The sequence below is a fragment of the Mustela putorius genome, unplaced genomic scaffold (assembly GCF_011764305.1).
Source record: "Mustela putorius furo isolate JIRA1106 unplaced genomic scaffold, ASM1176430v1.1 tig00000242_pilon_pilon_pilon, whole genome shotgun sequence".
Lineage (NCBI taxonomy): Eukaryota > Metazoa > Chordata > Mammalia > Carnivora > Mustelidae > Mustela > Mustela putorius.
Genome location: NW_025421325.1, coordinates 18,564,355 through 18,580,477, shown reverse-complemented (window position 1 = coordinate 18,580,477; position 16,123 = coordinate 18,564,355).

Here is a 16,123-nt window from a genome sequence, read left to right as displayed (position 1 = left end):
AGCAATTTTAGATTCACAGTAAAACAGAGCAAAAGCTATAGAGCTTTCCAATGTCTTCCCTGCCCCCACACATGCACAGCCTCCCTCCCCCACTATCAACAACTCCGTTAGAGTGGTACATTGTTAAAATCCACCAACTTGCACAGATACATCATGATTCCCCCAAGTCCATAGTTTTATACCTGGGTTCACTCTTGGCATTGTACATTGTGTGGATTTGGAGCAATGTATCGTGACATGCATCTACTGTTACAGTTACCATAGTTTCATTGTCCTAAAAATCCTCTGTGTTTCACCTACACAACTCTTTCTACCCCGGAACCCCTGGAAACCACTGATCTTTTTACTTTCTCAGTAATTTTGTCCAAATAGCATATTTATAAAATTTAAAAAAAAAAAAGCCTCAACAAGTATCACAAAACCAGAAAAATAACCCGTACAAGCTTCTGGCTCTGTGTGTTTCAAATCTTGGGTGTCCCCTGCTTGGTACACACTTCCAGTGCTGGGAGCCCTGAGACACGTCGTGCTCACGGAGGCAAGACCTCTGGCCTTCTGCCTTCATCCCATGGTGCTGTTGGGTCCCTGGTGTGTGACTAGAAGCCGTTTCCATACCTGGATGGTTAGCAATGATTAACTACCCAAAAGTGACTGAAGTACATATACACATGGCGAGTATGATGCAGGGGAAGTCAGAGTGGAAAAAACAACAGCCTTAACCAACCTGTGGCTAAAATATTTCGCTTTCACAAATCTCATAAAATGCATGACTGTGTTAAAGTTTTTGGCAAGAACAGGGGATCCCGAGGCTTAACCTTATACGACCAAGGCCAAATCTCAATACAAATAAAGTTTATATTTTCCACAGAAACATGGCTAATAGATATTTAGAGAATAACACTATAGATGTCTGGTTATTTTGAGTGTTCCAAGTGTCTTGGGAATGTTTTTTCCAGGAAGCGTAGTCCTATAAGAGTGATTCTTATTTTTGCATGTTTTACAGAAACTAGGCTTCTGACATTTAATCCCAATAAATAGTCAAATGCTCTTCATTTATGGCTTATGAGATCTAGCTTTATCCCAAATTCTCAGTCAATATTAGATTTAATTTGCCAATGTTCAAATTAGGCCCAAATTGTGCTGCCCCAAACCCTACCCAGTATCCTATCCCAAGGATGTTAACATGGTAGCAAACACCAGCTAAATGAGAATAATAGAGGGAAGGCATCTTGGGGAAATGATTCGATCTGCTTCAATATGAACACAAGGTTCAAAGTCTGTGGAACAGAACGAGAGGAAATGTAACACAATGGGTGCAGGCTGGTTTAAGGGTTGCTTGACAAGGAGGACTGCTACAACAGGACTGAGCTTCCGAGTAAGACAAGGAGCTCTTTGTGAACTTATGACCTTCTCATCTACTGGGCTGGTTTGGACCTGGTTATGAGGAGACAGAGAACCTGTTAGATGACCACTTTCAGGGCATAAGAATTCTGTTTGTCTTGTTAGGACACGTTCAGGATTGGATTTTAGGTAAACAATGCCCTCTACTGCTAAACAGCTCTCATGACAGCTCTCTGGGTGACAGTTTTTGCAAGGAGGCTCTGTCTCCAGGAACCCCTAAAGAGGAGAGGAGCAAGATGGAAATGGTGTTTGATCCATAGGACACCAGGAGCCTTCAACCAAAACAGAGGTTTCTGGGTTTCTGTCTCAGGTTTAGATTCAAGCATCCAGTTGAGGTTGGACTACAGGGCCCCTAGAATTCTATCAGCACCAAGATACAAGAATAGTCACAATTATTTGAATAATTGTAAAAAATAAACACTTTTTCTTCCTCTTTGGATCAGATGGTTTGGCTAATGTATATATCTCACTAGATCAGTTCTTTGCAAGTAGAACAGAAGGCTTTGGACATTCAGATCTCATTCTAGAAATCAAGAGTTAAGCACTTCTCTCCTCCCCATTCCCCTGCCCTATCCTCACCACTGGGACCCAATTTTATTTAATTTAAGAGTGGTTAAAATCACTTATTCTCATGTTTTTTTTTTTTAAAGATATTATTTATTTCAATCTCAAGTAGGTGGCGAGGCAGGCAGAGAGAGAGAGAGGAGGAGGAAGCAGGCTCCCCACTGAGCAGAGAGCCCAATGTGGGGCTTGATTCCAGGACCCTGAGATCATGACCTGAGCCGAAGGCAGAGGTTTAACCCACTGAGCCATCCAGGTGCACCTTATTCTCATGTTTTATGTAACTTGAAATATCTCCCCAGGAAACCTGAGTTTTCTTCTTCTATTTCTTCTTCCTCCTCCACCTCTTCCTCCTTCTCTTTCTCCTTCTCCTTCTCTTGCATTTTCTTCTAAAGACATTTGGAAGCTAAAACATATGTAGTATGTTGTCTCAATCATTTGAGACAAAGCCCTGTGTCCACATTCTCTTGGTGGCTTGGCTTTCTGGGTTGAGTGACTGCCACCCCTTCTTACCTAGCTTCTGAAGGGAATGCTCACTCTCTCTGCTGCCCCTCAACTGTGGGCTGGGCGAGCAGGGAATCCTTCCCTGACACTCTGCCATTAACTAGCCACTTGACCTCAAGCAGTTGATTTTATTGACTTCATTCTTCTCTGCTATAAAGAATGAATTGAACTAGGTCATGTCTACAGTATCTCAGCTCCCTCTGAGACCCAATAATCCCACTTCATTGTCTCAAGCTTCTGCCAGGCTCCTTCTGGGTAGACCAGTTACACTCTACTGGTGAAGCAAACAAAGGGTCCTGGCAGGTAGACTATGTAATCTGAAGTACTTACTACTTTCTTGGCAGCTGGCACATACACTTAACCATTATGGGTGATTTGACAGCTGTTTTATTGGCTTCATTGGTTACATCAGACAAAATACCTAAAATCATCTGTTTACGATATTTATAAAGTTTAAAGATACTGTAAGGGATCCAGGCTCATTCTCCATCTAGAGCTGCATCCCAAGGAACTGCAACCTCAAAAAGTCCTTGAAAGGTCAAGTTAGCAGGCTTATCCTCCAGGTACTAGGCTGAGGAGACCTGTGCCCTCTGGAACTGTCCAGGCATGCTCTAAACTCCTGATTCTCTAATGCACCAAGTCTCTGTTCTGAAGGAGGCATCTCACCATGGAGCTCTAGACTCTTCCAACTGCCATCCACCTGATTTCTTCTCTAAGCTCCTTGGCAGGTGAGATGGGAAGGGAGGGCCTGATAAAATAAAAAATGAATCCAGGATTTTTAACTAGATGCCTGGGGCATCGGGGTGGGGGGTTGGTTCTTGAAAACTCCCATAGGCATGGGAACCACTCAGAAGATAATAAATAATAGTGACAGACAGAAACAAGGACCAAATGTCTCCCTTTTGATCTTCTATTTCCTCCATAGGGGTCTTGGCGCCTGGGTTCAACACCGACTTGAGTGTTTTGTTCTACTGTTTGTGCCTTGGTATGAAAACACAAACGCCAACTTCCTTCTGAATGCAAGGCACCTTGAGGAGAACCAGGAGAAACTCCACAGGAACAGGGTCCTGCTTGTGGTCTCCCACACCCTGACTTTAGTAGGACTACGTCTGGGGAATCTTCATATCCTAATCTGAAGGTTCAGGTGGAAAGTGAAAAGCCAGGCTTAATATCCTGTGCAAACGCTCACACACACACACACACACACACACACCACACTCTGACTGTAAATACAGGATTCAGCCTATAAAAGAAACAATAAGAACTAGATTCAATGAGGTTTCCCTGGGCAAATGGAGTGTTTAGGCTTTTGCTGGGATTCTATTGTGTAGACTGGAGTTTCTTAACACAGTAAGACAGCAAGCAGCTTCCTGTTATGGAAACAGCCAAACCCTAACATTCAGAAAGTCAATCTATACAGCAACTGGATAAACAACCAAGATAATGATCAGCCATAATGGGCACAATAGCCAAAATGGGATTGCTTGGAGAAAAGGGGCTGGCGTAGGCCCAAGCAATGCAGATGAATACAAGCCATCTCCTGCTTAACAATCCCCATTCATTGTGTCCTGGGCTTGTGCACACCACCCCATACACGGCGGCTGGGAGTGTGCAGGTACAGATCCTAGTGCTATTTATAGGTGGCTTGCTGGGAGCCATGTGTCTGGTTCCCTGGCTGACCTTCCGGAGACCTGGGGCACTGTGCTAGGACAGGTGTCCTGTCTTTGTCAGCACTGGGATTGGTGTCATATTCCAGGTCTTGTCACTCATAAAGCGACCTCCTCCAAGCCAGTCCTGGAATCTGGGTCTTAGTTTCCCCATCTGTAAAAGGCCATCCTAATAATGGATTCAGGCTGCTCTCTTTCCTCTGGAGGCTACATATATGACAATGTCTTTGGTTATTTAAGAAGGGGCAGCAGAAATGGCATTGCTTTATAAAGTATCTGTGTGCCCCGCCTGGCCCTTTAGCGGTTGCAGGACTGTGCGCAGTGAGAGGTAACTTGTGCCCAGTGAGACTATCTTGTGCGCAGTGAGATGTATCTTGTGCACAGTGAGACGTATCTTGTGCGCAGTGAGACATATCTTCTGCTCTCCAAAGCAGTGAGACGTATCTTCTGCTCCATTACTGAGGAATCCAGACATTCCATCAACCCTTACTCAACACATGCTCATGTTACCCTGCCCTGGGCATCATACAATTAGGGCAGTGATTCAGTCCCTTGAGCTATAGGGACAGGGTGATAATCACCCCATGTATTCTGTCCTGCATGGTCCTGAAAGGTCTTGCTGACTCCCAAATCTTTCTTACCCAACTGCTTTCTGAAAGAAAGTGCCCACCATTTTACTCACTCCTTTGGTTTAAATTAAAAGTTGGGGTACATTGCGAGTGGGGATATTATATCAGGAAGTCCCGTGGCAGTGGGGACATATCCTGGGAAGAAGATGTGAGGCCACTGGAGTACCCCACAGCTTTTTGTGTGCCTGAATCTCTTTGTCTGGGAAGCAAGAGCAGGTCAGACAGGACTGGGAGGTCAGAGAGTGATAGGAAGCACTGTCAGGGCCCAGGTAGGAGATTCTAATGTCAGGAGATGCAGAGAATGGTAGCCTAGGATGATGGGGACTCTTGGAATTTTTCAGTGGGACAGAGGGTAGGATAAAAACTGATTAGTAAATTCTGATATCTAAGAGCAAAGGCACTGTAATGTACTTACAGTTATGAGGGGCAGGAATTTATTTTTCAGAGGTGGCAAGGATCTTAGAGATCATCCCAGAGGGAGGCCATGACTCACCCAGGTTGCAGAACAGGTGAAATCAAGAGTGAGAAGGTTGGCTTCCCAAGTCCATCCTTTCCATCACACCTCACTGCCTCTTCCCATAAAGACTGCTATGGTGACAGATGCCTTATGAGCCTAAGGCTTGACCAAGGGCTCTGCTCAGCAGTCTCTGCATCAGGGGTCTCCTACTCCCCTGGCACTATCTACCTCCAAGCAGGCAATAGGGGAACCAGGGTTCCTGGGCTCTCTCTGTCATCCCTGCGTAAGAGCAAGGAGATCAAGGCCTGACAGGGACCAGAAGCCCCTGACCTGCTGACCACAGCATTCCTGGCAGCTCTGCCTTCCCTACACCTAGGGAGAGTGGGGAGACAACAGCCAAGGCCAACAGATGACCACTTTGAGCAAGAGAGTCTTCAAGACAAGTAATCAACTCCCCAACAAGCAAAATAGTTCCCATTTTTACAACAGTGGTGAGTCCTGAGCTCAGAATTCCTTCAGGCCCTTTGACTTCAAACCCAATGCTTGTTTTACTGAATCTCCCTGGCTCTAAATCCACAAAGCTTCTGCTTAAGCACAACATGACTTCCCCAGTGATGCAGGGATGAGTGTTTATTTGTTTACCTGTATGTATTACAACTGGTAACTTTCAAACTTGTATTAGATATCATTGCTCAACGACTGTGGATTCAGACCGTCATCTGTGGTCCTATTACTCTAAAGTCCTTCAGAGTAAAATAAAAGTCTGTGCTGCCTCCATTATCCAAACAAGATGAATTTGGCATGACTCCTCAACTGGTGGAGAAACCAGTTGCCTTCAGTTATATAGAATAATAAAGATGTGGCCTTAGCAAGGAGCTGGGGGGGGGGGGGGAGGGAAGCCCCTCTGTCCATACCTTCCTCCACCCAAGCAGGTTATTTGCTGGACCCTGGCTTCGGACCTCTTACTGACCACCATCAGCTCTGTGACTGGGAGGACAGAGCAAGCAGCTTTTGTCGTAGAACTGGGTGTCATAGTCTTATTCTTCCCTTGTAGGGCTTCTAGCTGGGACAAGGCCTGGACCCCACAGCTGCGTGCTCCTCCTTACTCTCGCTGATCACAGATCTCAGATTACAGTTTTTTTTTTTTTAATTAAATATTTAAATCCAAGGGTGCCTAGGCAGCTCCATCGGTTAAGAGTCTGCCTTCTGCTCAGGTCATGATCCCAGGATCCTGAGATCAAACCCTGTATCAGGATCCCTGCCCAACTAGGACCCTGCTTCTCCCTCTCCCTCTGCCTGCCATTCCCCCTGCTTGTGCTCTTTCCCTCTCTCTGTCAAATAAATAAATAAAATCTTTTAAAAAAAATAAATAAATCCAGTGCCTCCTATGACAGCCACCTAAATGTGTTCATGTGCTTCTTATAACAGCTCTGAGAAGGTACTATTATTATTATTATTTAGAACAGCAAGTTAAAGCTCATAAAGGGTTCCTTTTGCATGCTGATTCCATAGCTAAGCAGTGACCATAACAGAAGATGTACTCTGGATTGTTGGACTCCAAGTTTTGTGCTCTTTCTAGCACACTATGTGTCCCCATCCCACGGCCTTCAGCCATCCTGGCCTTGACCCAAGGAAGCCCCCAGCCCTTCCAGCTCAATCAGACCTCTGGCGTTATCCTTCTCCTGCTCCGATGGCCTTAGGTACCTACCTCTCAGAATAACCAGATTGCATATTTCCACCTGCGCTGAAAAGACTTCACTTGTCCACTCCTTGTAACCATTCTTTACACAATCTCAGGGGTACAGCTTTCAGTGACTTCATCTGGCCTTCTTTGCTTTTCTTGGCATCAATCATGTGGTAGGAGTAATGAAAACAAAATCCCAGTCAGCCAAGCTCATGTCCAAGCTACACATACCTGTAGAGAGACATGAAAGAACATGAGACAACCCCAGGGTCCTTATTCACTCTGCCAAGAGTGGATCCCCCATTGCAGGTGCTACAAGTGGGATCTCCATCTTCCCAGAAACCAGTATCATGAGCTCACTTCTAACACAGGCCAAGAGATGCACTGCAGGTGGCCTCATTGTTTTGCAGAGCTTCCACAGTCTCTTTTTGCCTTCAGAGAAGAGTCCCACCTTTAGAGAAGGCTTTCATGATTTGGCTCCCCTATGCCCTGTGACCAGCAGAGCTGTTGTCCCCCTCACTCATCTGCATCTGTTCCCTCATGGACTCTCCCTTCCCCCTCCATTTCTCTCAACCTTACCTGTCCTTCCAGGCCCCATTCAAATGATGACTTCTTTGCAAAGCCTTTCCTAATGACCCTATTTTGCAAATGAGGAAATAGAGGGTCAGTAGAATTAAATAACATGCCCAAGTTTACACAGCCAGCAAATGGGGAAATACAGATTTTAAGCTAGGCCTGTCAGAATCCAAAATCAAGGATCATTCCAATGAACCCTAAACTCCCTGAAGAACACATGGGATGACATACTTAGTGCAGTGCAAGGAGGGGGTATCAAAACTTTATAGGTTCTGAAAGAAACCTTTATAGGTTCCCAGAAAGCAGGAAGGACAGGATGAGGATAGGGCCATGCCCATGTTGGGTGTTCAGGCAGTCCCCTTGACAGAGACCACAATATTGATGACACTCGCTGCCATTTATTGAGATTCAACTCTGTATGATGCTCTCTGTTAACTTTAAATATGGCACTCCATTTAATTCTTACCCCTGCACAAGTCAAGTATTATTATACCATTTTCACAAGAAGACTATGTGTTTAGAAAGCCCACCTAAGCTAGGCATTTTCCCCACTAGTTTTTGTAACAACTGCGTGAGATATGCATGGTTACTTTTATGTTACAGTTGACATAATCGGGGCTCAGAGAATTCCCAGCCATTGGCCATTGCACATGGCAGGGAAGAGTGGAGCCCAGGCCTGATAACTGTTCCCCTGGAAAACTGGGCTCACTTTGCTCCTGCCGATGGAAGATGAGATGAAAACTTTCCAGGCAGGAGTCCTGCAATGACTGGATACACATCAGTAACTATGGATTTGTCTGACTTGAGTGGAGTTCCCACTACTTGATGGAGTAGAGGAAGGAGGATTAGGTGGGAATGGGTACAGTGCCCAATCAGAGAATGGAGAGTTCTGGAGGAAGATCCTGTGAGAATTAGCAGGTAAAGACGAGTATGTGGGCCTAGGGCCCCAGACTCTCATGCTTGGGCATACAGAGTAGGCTGGAGGAGGCTAGTGGAGAGGGGGACATTTCCTCAACTGGGAACTTTCACCAAGTTTTGCTCTCAGGCTTGGCATGTAAAACTTGGGGTCTTGACTGGACACCAGCAATCAATCTTTAACCTCTACTTCCTGGAAAGCAAAGACAAAGACTGCTGGAAAAAGAAAGGTAGCCTTCTCTTCACACCTTCCCTAGAGCAAGGTTAGCTATGCCTTAGGCCTGCAAGAAAGTGGAAATTTTGTTGTCAAGGGAACAAGGCTCAGTCTGGGGCCATTTGAGGACCCCTGGAATAAGGAACCTATTAGGTAGGAGGGGTACCAATACAGGAAGCAGATAGTTTGGTTCAATTCAACTCATACACAATTCCATACTGAGCCTGCTTTAGAAACCATGGTGGTTGGGGAATAAGAGAGACCCAGAACCAGCCCTGGGGTGTCAACTTTCAGGAAGGGTCAGTGAGCCGCCACAGCTGGTTCAGTTGAATAAAACCTATCAAGTACTCCACATATGTGTGGTAACCTTGAAAAATATTTACTGAACTAGATTCTTAGGTAGAGAGGAAAACAAGATGGTGTTCCTATAACTCAAATTCAGGGCATCAATGGTAAATATTAAGCGCTAAGAGTAGTGCCACCTCCTTGATTCTTTTGGGCTCAAAAGAGCTGAAAAAGCCTCCAGGCATCTAACTTGGGCTTGTCACCACTTTCAGAGATAATGAAAAAAGTCACCTGATATATGAGGTGGATAACCAATTAGAAATCTCAAGATCTAGGATGGGTTCTTGCCTCTGTTAATAGCTGTGTGTCATGGGCAAGTAACTTAAACTCTTTGGGCCTCCATTTCTGTTAACTAGAACTTAAGGATAATGCTAATGATAACAAGGGTTTATTTATTTGCTTGTCAATTCATATATTGAGTGCTAACTGGTACCTTTCTGGGCTCTGGAAACAGCAGCAGACATGACAAAAAGGGCCCACAATCATAGAGTTTTCTGTCTGATGAGAAGAAGCAGAAAGTGAAACTAAGGAAATAATACACAAGATCCTTTCAGGTGGTGATAATTTGATAACTGTTATGGAGAACATGAACAAGGTACAGAGAGAGAGAGAAAGAGAAAGAAAGGGGGATGGAGGAGTTTTCTCTGTTGACTTTGTCCTCTACCTTTGCAAGAGCCAGAACACTCTTTCACAGCTGTAGCATTAGAATGAGTTATTTGCCTCCTTCTATTATCACCTGTCCCAACCAATTCATGTGTTGACATCTTAAGCCCTAACAGGATGGTATTAGTTAGAAGTGGGGGCCTTTGGGAGGTAATGAGTCATGAGGGTGTAGCTCTCATGATGGGATTAGTGCCCTTATAAGAGGCAAAAGGGAGTTAGCTTCCTCTTTCTCCTACCTACCCTGTGAGGACACAGCAAAAAGGCTGTCCAAAACCAGGAAGAGGTCTCTCACCAGACACAAGATCTGCTGGCACCTTGATCTCAGGCTTCCCAGCCTCCAGAACTGTGAGAAATGCACTTTATTATTTAAACTACCAGATCTATGGTAATTTGTTATAGCAGCCAAAACCAACCAAGACATTGCATTTCTTCTGTCTACCATCCACAAAGGCATAAAAATTGTGGTCTTGCTGGAGGTCATATTCTTGTCCTCCTTCCAAGGGGATTCCATTACTGAATTTTCATGTCATGTCCTGGGGGGGCATTTCATGTCCTGGGGATGGTTGCTGTGTTGCTGGTTCAGCCACCTACCAGTCCTGGCTGCAACTGTGAGCCAAGTCAGAGACCAGGTATGAAACTTCAACATCTGCATGAACCCATGATGATCCTAAACTTACAGTTCTGCCCCATCTTGCACCCTTCCAAGAAGCATCAGTTTCAGAAAGCATGAGGGTCAGAAAGAAATCCATGACCAACATAGCAGGATCAGAAGTAAGGTACTAAGTTCAAGGCCAAGGGGACCCTAGCGGGGTGGAGGGTGGGGCTGTCCTGGCTTCTACATGTGGAGCTTTCTGGAAAGCTCAGCTCGGAAATTGCAAAACTGCAAATGATGAGGTTTGGCAGGAGAAAGGTTGAAAGAAAGGGTGCCCTCAGGGTAGGAGGGAGAGCTGGGGCCAGCGGGGATGTGGGGGTGGGGAAAGCAAGCCAGTGGCTGCCCTATTTGCTGTTTCACACCCGAGTCTTGAGCTGAAGTGTGGCTGGGATTTGGATGGCTAGAGCAGGTGGGAAAACCCTTCTCTACTCAGAGAAGGACCTGCTTCCTGTTCTCAATTTTCTCTTCTTCCAGGTAAAGGAAAAATATCCTAGTAGTCTTCACTGAGAGGGCTGCTGGAAGATGCTAATGGGCCCCAAAAGGCATGGGAGACATTGTAGAATCACTTAATAATAAAATGGAGAAATACAAAAGAACATCTAATTTAATTCCCTCATTTGATGAATGATGGGCCAGAGGGGAATTTTCTCACCTAAGATCACACAGCAAGTAGGTAAATACCTTGTAATTTGATGCAGATTTTTGGCTTCCAGATTGGTGCTCTTTTTACTACCCACACCTCTCATCTGCTTTGAGCCTGGTGGTCCTATGCCTAGCACATGTGTACAGACTGAAGGATGGAGAAGGTGATTATCACCAAAATGGTTACCACCAGTTTTGAAGGTCCAGCAGATGCTTTGGGTGCACTAGCATCCAGAGCAGTTGAGGGAGGACAAGGGTTCTCATGTTTATTATAAGAAAAACTAAAGTCATCCTGTCCCAGAGGTGTTTAGAGCCCAGTCGATTTCCCCAGTGTGGACAAAAATGTTCAGCCCACTCAGCATTTCCTGGGTTATGCCATTGTGGCAGGCAGTGCCTTGCAGACTTGACTATCTTGGCCAAGAAAACAAAAGATTATGTCTGCCATGTATTAGTTACGAGATCTCTGACAACCTGCATACATCTATGAGCCTCAAAGCTCTTACTTGCATATTAATATACACCTTTTTCTTACATCATTTAGTTACTAGACTTAAAAATGCAATATAGGATATGAAAGGTACATAGCTGGATATTTACTCTGAAGCTATTTCTCTATGTATCATCAACATCACCACTATCACCATCACCATCACTGCCTGAGGAACTGAAGAAGTACATTTCGTAGATGTTTGATGCAAACTTTAATTACTAATTATCAAAGGCCTTAGGCAACTGATAAAGATATCAATCAAACACCTGGACTGTCCATAGTCAGAACATGCTCTTCAAACAACAGCAACCAGAGGGCTTTTCTCCCCATAGTGGGTTCTTAGAATATGTTTATCATTTGGCTCACCTACCTGCCCTGAAGATGGAACCAAGAGAGGTTAGAAACAGTAGGATTTGGGGTTCCCAGTTGGAGGTCCTTTCGTCACTGTAATGTTGCCAGAGAGAAACAATCCCAGTGAACATGTTCCAGTGTCCATGCAGTCAGGTATCCATGGATTTCAGACAGTGTCCCCCAGGACTGAGAAGCCATGACGGCCTTTCTGGAGGAAGTGAGCCTTCCTACGTGTGATGGGGTCAGGGCTATGGCTGATTTAAGAGCTCTTGTCCATCCAGCTGGTGTGTGTTGTAAACCATCTACTGTAATGTAAAAAGGTAAGTCATTTATGATATATTCTCTACTCCAAGAGAATAAATCCCTCTCTCCACTTCAGAACGGCAAAGTCCCCAACCCACCATGGCAACATATCTATGACTCTGTCCAATTAAAATGGTTCAAGGGTAGCATTGCCTATCCTAGTGCCTTCCTTGACATTTGGGGACAGGAAGGCTGCCTTGGCAGGGTCCCTCACTTGGCAGGAGGAAGGTGTGTGTTCTTTGACCTTCAGCGTGTTAGAATGAAGTGGGCAGGTGACTCCTGCCCACTCCCCATGGTCCCTCTTCTTGCACCAGGCTGGCTTCTCTCACATGTGCTCCTGTCTGGTTCATTTGGACATTTGCGAGTGGAGCCTTCTTTTCCCTTTCAGTTAGAAGCATTCCATCTCACGGTCTGATGTCAGATCACAGAAGGTAGTACTAGATGAGCAGCATGTTCCAACCTTCCTGTTTGCGGGCTAAGGAACAGGCTCAGTGAGGGAGTGACATGCTCAAGGTCACAAGGTGAGTTAGTGGTAGATTCCAGGACTGGCTTCCAGGCACTTGCCTCCGGCTGTTGTGATGTGCATCTGTGTGGATATCACTTAGCCCTTCATTAGGAATGGGTGTCCTTCTCAGAATCTAACCCCAACCCTCCCCATTGCTGGGGCCCTCCTTGCTCTGGGCTCAAGTCCCTCACTGTGTGTCTGTCACCCATTACTCATGACCACCTGTCTCCATGTGCACCTGGGTTCCCTCTCATGAGCTTCTCTTACAAAACTGGGCTGGGGGCTGTAATCTAGTGCTCTCTTCTTCTCCCACCCCTTGTCCTCATCATTAATCAGAGTAAATCCCATAAAGTTGGTGCCCCAGGGTTGAGAACATGCTCAAGATGGAGTTCCAGGAGTCTAGGCCTGGGTGGCCTCTAGTGGATGCAGTGATGTCAGGGGCATAGAGCAAGGGGTTGAGGTTGGGACTGGGGAAGATTTGGCACCCGTGGCCATCCCCAAGTCTGAATGAATAGAAGCCCCCTCACGGAAACACCTGGTGGTAACGGAAATCCAGGACAACTTTTATTATCCCTGTTCACAGGTCCATTCAGACTACATTGGGGGCTTCCTATTTCCTCTGCTGGCACTTCACACTCATTCATAACAAGAAAAGCCATTGTGCTCCTGAGTTATGGGCCAAGGATCCCCACGGGGCGGGCATTAAACACATTGGCCCAGATGCTTATTTTTAAAATTGTATTCCCTGCTGAATTGCAGATTCTTATTTTTTCCTCCTCCCACAAAGAAAACTTGAGAGGGGAGTTTTCTCCCAACTTCGAGGGTGAAAAATAACAGTGAAATCTGTTTCTGAGTCCCTTCAGCATTGATCATTTCCAATGATCCCGCTCATTGGAAAGGAAGGTGTCCTTAGCTCCAGTTCTAGATTCTAACCCCAGCTGTGCCCACACTGGTCATGAGTGAGGGATTTTACCCAATGGTTTTGGGTCCTGACTGTCAAGTGAGAAAGTGGGCCAACTCTCCAGGATTCTTTAAGAACCAGGTGCTGTGAATACAAATAGTATGCACTGAAGACTTGAATCTTTCTCTTGCTTATGGCCTGTGGAGAGGAGTCTCTGTTTAGAGTGGGTAAGACTAGCCCTCAAGCCGTTGTTCCTCCCCAGGTAAGAAGCATCCAGAACTCCAGACATCAAAGGATCCAAAAGGCTCTTGGCTAGTACCAAATGATGATAGGAGACTGTCACAGGGTGAGTATGGCCATGAGTTCAGGCTCCAACATCGATAGTCACCAACAGAGTGGTAGTCCACTCTGTCAGGGGATTGGCTCCAGGCCTGGAGCCTGGAGCTGCTGAGCCATCTGCCCATGTCTCTTGATTCTTCACTCTGAAAGATAAATCTGACAGCCAGATCTTCCACTTGGCCATGACTCTGTATATTGCCAATAATCCTCATGATTATTTCCCAAAAGTTGATCATCTAGACACCTTATAAAGCTTATATGCCTAAAACCTTAAAAGAACAGATATCAATTTGTTTGCTTGCTTTTAATATTACCTGTTAAAGGAAAAATTATTCTGGCACTTGTTAGGATAGTAAGAAATTTATTATTCAAGACTACTGTGATAGGTGTCAAGACTACTTATGGGGCAGAGAGATGGAGTTCAAATCTAAATACATCCCGAACAAGTGGGTATTTATAGCCAAGGAGCAGTCTGTAGGGTCAGTGGTTGGAAATTACTAAGAGGAGACATCAGGGTAGGGGATTATTGCTAACATGACCTAAGAGGACTCTTGCTGAGCAGGTCAGGGTGATCCCATTTCACTGGGGCAGAGTGAGGGGGATTAAAGAATTGATCAGATACTGAGGGTCATCAGATACCAAGGGTGGAAGATTATTTCTAAACTGACTTAGTAGGACTCTTAGCAGATCTGGACTCTGAAAGAATGGACATAGAAACCGAGGGACAATTTCTACTTGAAAACAAGGACCTAGGGGAGCCTTTTAAAGTTTAAGTATGTGGGGCACCTGGGTGGCTCAGTGGGTTAAAGCCTCTGCCTTCGGCTCAGGTCATGGTCTCAGGGTCCTGGGATCAAGCCCCGCATCGGGCTCTCTGCTCAGCAGGGAGCCTGCCTCCCCCCCTCTCTCTGCCTGCCTCTCTGCCTACTTGTGATTTCTGTCTGTCAAATAAATAAATTAAAAAAAAAAAACCTTTAAAGTTTAAGTATGAGACTTTCTAAAGTTTCATACCCTACCTCAAATATCAGACATTGGATTTGCCAGGGGAAAAACCATGGCTTCTTCTTTGGGATCTCACCGACCGCACCTCCCAGGGACTGCTATCCACAACTTCTCTCTAGCCTTCTTAGAAGAGGGACCCTGCCTTGGGTGGGAGATGAGTCTAGAACCTGATTCAGTTTCCTTTCAATCCTGAGTCCAGGATTGGAGAGGTACATGGAGAGTACATGGAGAATGACAGTTACATCACTGTTGGGTTCCCTCCCTCCTCTCAGGGAAGCATGGGAAAACTTGGCCTTGGCTGCCATTCTTCATTATTTTCCTCTCACCTACTCAGTAGCTTGTGGTTGAGTGGGAAGACCAGGAGGCTGTGGGGCTTTTTCTCTGCTGTGTTGCAGGGCCTTGCTGCTTATCCACACAGGGCCTCTGTAAGCAGGGAGTGAATGCATCTGTGAATGTGTAAGGGACCCACAAACAGAGACAGAGATGAGGGAGAAGCAGGGTAGTGGGCCGTTCGTGGCCTCAGAGCTGCTGTTTGGCCCACGCCTGGGGAGGTGAAGTTCTGTGAGGCTGAGAGACCATTGGCCCACTGTAGGTCCTGAGAAGGGTCCGGGTAACTTCGTCTTGCCCTCTTAGTTCTGATCTGAGATTTTGCTAATGTGGGGGTCACTGAAAGTGGAAAGTGGGAAAGAATATTTTGGTCACCCTACTTCTCATTCTTTGGAGGCTCAGACAGGAAGCAACCTTGAGATAGGACAAATGAGTGAAGGGATTTCTAGAGACAGGCAGAGGGACAGACTACATACTCCTGAGTCCAGTCCAGCTATGATCTCTGTGAGCCTGAACCAGCTCCATGCCATCTTTGGTGGGGAAAGGAACAGAGAGGGCACTGCCATACCCACTATGAACTGTGCTTCATGTTTTAACTCATCGATAACCACAACAATTCTGCAGTGAGTATTAATAGTTTGTATTTCAGGAAACCGGGGCCCAGAGAGATCAACATTGCCCTAAGTCACACATTGCTAAGTTCCTGAGCAGCATCCCAGCCCTGGGATTACACAGACTTACACACAGAGCAATGGATTTGGGGGGTAGATGCTGGCTCCCCATCAGACATCCTGGCATCCATGGGAGGTCTTGCTTACCCTGCCCTTTGTGTGGCCTCTGTGGGTCAGAATTAGAAACCTTTTGGGTATCATTAATCCCTAATTGTCCCAACTCCATATGTCCTTACCCACCAGCAGCTAGGCCACTTTTATCAATGTACTATCCATCTCCTAAAAGTGGTCCTGACCTCCACTCAGCCTGTTTCTGTCACTGGCACAAAT